Consider the following 3532-nt stretch of genomic DNA (forward strand, 5'->3'; position numbering starts at 1 on the left):
AATAAGCTTGAGCCATTGACCAAATAGTGCTTCAATTAATATTTTTTTTTCTGTGAGATTATTGGGGTCTTAGCTGTCGGGAAATGAACAAGCAATCTCCACCTATAGTTGGTTGTATTTTAATTGAATCATTTGGAGTTATTAAAAAGACATTCTAGATTCTTTATATCTATGGACTTATTTTGAACTTTGGTTATTAGCCAGAACCTAATCAGCATGTTAGGCAACTAGTAACTTTTCCACAATTATTAATTAACTAAATTTATTTTCATGCTTTTGTCATCTAAGCTAACAGAAGGACAAGACACATCTGAAAGGCAGTTTAGGGATGACAATTGCCTTTCTTATTTGCTAAGAAGAGATTTAGGTATTTCTCTTGAATATATCAAACATTTGTTTATTTCAAAATATGCACAATGTTTGTCTTGCACTATAGAACAGAACATAACAGTTACATGGATAAAAGTAAAAGCAAAGGGGATTTAAAGGACAACAAAATTAATAGAGAGGATCACTTCTAATTATATCCACTCCTCTTCTTCCCCTTCAGAAGAATATAAAAGGAGAAAGAATGAAACCCTAAAGTAGTGTGATAAATTCATAAATCATATTATTTTATATTTATCAAAATTAATATGATTGTGTCTGTGTGTGTACATTTTGAAACAAGTTATGAACATAGAGTGCAATCCTGGATGACCATATACTATCTAACCAAAGCTTTAGGACAAAGCTTTCTATCAAATTGTTCAGAGATGTCCAAAAGACTCTTCAAACCATTTAATCTTAGTTGCATCCTAGAAACTGAAGGTAAGTTCCTATTGATGAAGAAAGACATCATTCATTTTGGACACAAAGGGATTGAGTTCGACATTATCCAAACACCTCTTCCCTAAGGATTAGGCTCAATGGTACTGAAAGTTGGTATACAAGCATCATAAAGATGAAAATAAATCAAGTACTAATTTTTTTCAGGAGAAACAGGAAATTGCAGAAAGTTGCATATAAAATTTAAAAATAAAACTTCAATTGATAATTTACAGCACAACTATAGAAACCTTTTAAGATCTAGAGGGCCAGAATGCTGATTACAAGACTCCTGTGTATTCTAGAGACAACGAGAAAACTGCATCCACTCATTCACATAAATACGTCTGACTAAGGAAGAATTTGACAATGAAAACACCAGTTGACATGTAAACATTGATGGGGAAAATCTCATAGTGACTCACCTCTAGAAGAAGAACTACAGGAAATTAATAACTACTTCTAGAGGAAGAACAAAGTTTTCCTCAGTCATGGGTGCCTTAATTGGCTTTTAAATACCATAAGATTTGTCTGAAATACATATAGATACAAGCAGCAACAAAAGGTATATATATATTCTCATATATAATAATAACATTTTTTAAAAGATGTGGAAATCAGAAATTGAGAGGGCATGGAAAATGTTTGAGAGAGGAGAAAGAATTCTTTATACAAATTAAGCATATATAACTTTTAACTGTTTTAACTAATAAAACATGAACTACTCATATTCATTGTAGTGGGTTGGAGTCCAGATAGCTAACAGAGTGATTTCCTGTGATGTAGAAATATTTACATCTTGGAATTTGTTGAAATAAGGAGCGGAGGTGGTGCTGCGTCCCCAGCACCCCGGCCGCCTGCTAGCTTATGCACCAAAATAACAACCCACAAACTGTATTCATTTAAACACTGCTTGGCCCATTTCTATCTAGCCTCTTCTAGGCTAACTCTCGCACATGGACTAGCCCATTTCTAATAATGTGTGTAAGCACCCCAAGGTGCGCTTACCGAGAAGATTCTAGCCTACATCCATCCTGGGTTGGAGCTGCCTGGGAGAGCTGAGAATGGCGTCTCTGCTCCAGAGAGCAGAGCTGTCAAGTCTCTCCGAGAGCAGAGCAGAGTCTGAGCTCACTTCCTCTTCCTCCCAGCATCCTATTCTGATTACTCCTCCCACCTATGTTTTAACCTATCAGGGCCAAGGAGTTTCTTTATTGCTTAACCAATGAAATCAACAGATTGATATATGACACTCCCACATCACTTCCCCTTTTTCTGTTTAAACAAAAAAAAAAAAAAAAAGAAGGCTTTAACTTTAACGGAGCAACATTACATATAACAAAACTGACCTTAAATCTCTATCAATAAAGCAAAATCTATACTAATGCAAATTATTCATATCTATATCATATCCCCCTTTAAATGTACAAGAACATTTATAAACCATATTTGGGAACATGGGCGCAGTTTTTTCTCTCCAAACTGCTTCCTGCTGAATGGGGGCGTCGTTAATTAGGTCTTTCATGGTATAACCTGTGTGCTAGTTTCATCTCAGTTGGCAGTTGAGCGAAGCAATTTTCTGAAGGTATTCACAGCAACCGTTCAGGAGGGCGTGGTCCATCATACCATATCGGAATAGAAGAAATGAACAGGGTCTCATCCTCTGTGAAAACTAAATAGGAAACTCCTTTCGAAAGCATCATGTCCTTAGATCCAAATTTCAAAGTCAAGGCATCAAAATCTCTACGTTGGATTAGTTCAGCAGCATTTATAAGCAAATATCTTTTAGCATCTGTTGCTCCTTCATCAGCATTCAAACAATTCAAAGAAAGCATAATAGCATACAGTATCAAGATTCTCTGTGTATTTTCCATCTTTGTATGCTTTATTTTAACCTCTATTTCGTTTATTTTTACTTTTATTTTATATTCTCTGTATCTCTTTGACCTGGAATAACTCTGTAGACCAGACTCTCCTTGAACTCTCAGAGAGTTTAAAGCTGTCTATATTTTGACAATCTGTCTGCATTCACTTACGCCCATACATTTTGGCGTCCAACGTCGGGCTATTTTGCCCCTGACTCAAGCGCGTAGCCTGCTAGCTAACACAGCATGCTACTGGGTGTTGTTTTCTTAGTTTGTGACTCGGGCCCCAGTACTGAGTCTGAGATACACTTGGCCTTCAGGCCCATAATATCCAGAGAGGCAGGCAGATCTCTGTGAGTTTGAGGCTGGCCAGGGGGTGGTGGCATACGCCTTTAATCCCAGCACTCGGGAGGCAGAGGAAGGAGGATCTCTTTGAGTTCGAGGCAGGCCAGGCAGTGGTGGCATACACCTTTAATCACAGCACTCGGGAGGCAGAGACAAGCGGATCTCTGTGAGTTCGAGGCCAACCTGGTCTACAAGAGCTAGTTCCAAGAGAGGCTCCAAAACCACAGACACCACCGGCAGGAACCAGTCATTGCAGGTAAAAGAAAAAAAAAATTTCTTTTATAATTAAAATGTCTGAACACATTACCATTCAAGAATTTAACAGTTTTTTTTTAATTGTACCATGTGGGAGATTTTAGAAGAGGTTTCTATCACCCCACATCTATGGATCTTTCTGGGATTCGTAGTTTTCCTTGGCACTATATGGTTTGATAATAGAAATATGATAAAGTCTTTACGAGCAGAGGTTGCACGCTTAAAAACAATTGAGAATGACAACAATCTTCTCAAGAATCAGT

The sequence above is a fragment of the Alexandromys fortis genome, unplaced genomic scaffold, assembly GCF_014885135.2.
Source record: "Alexandromys fortis isolate MF-2015 unplaced genomic scaffold, M_Fortis_MF-2015_v1.1 scaffold_387, whole genome shotgun sequence".
Taxonomy (NCBI): Eukaryota; Metazoa; Chordata; class Mammalia; order Rodentia; family Cricetidae; genus Alexandromys; species Alexandromys fortis.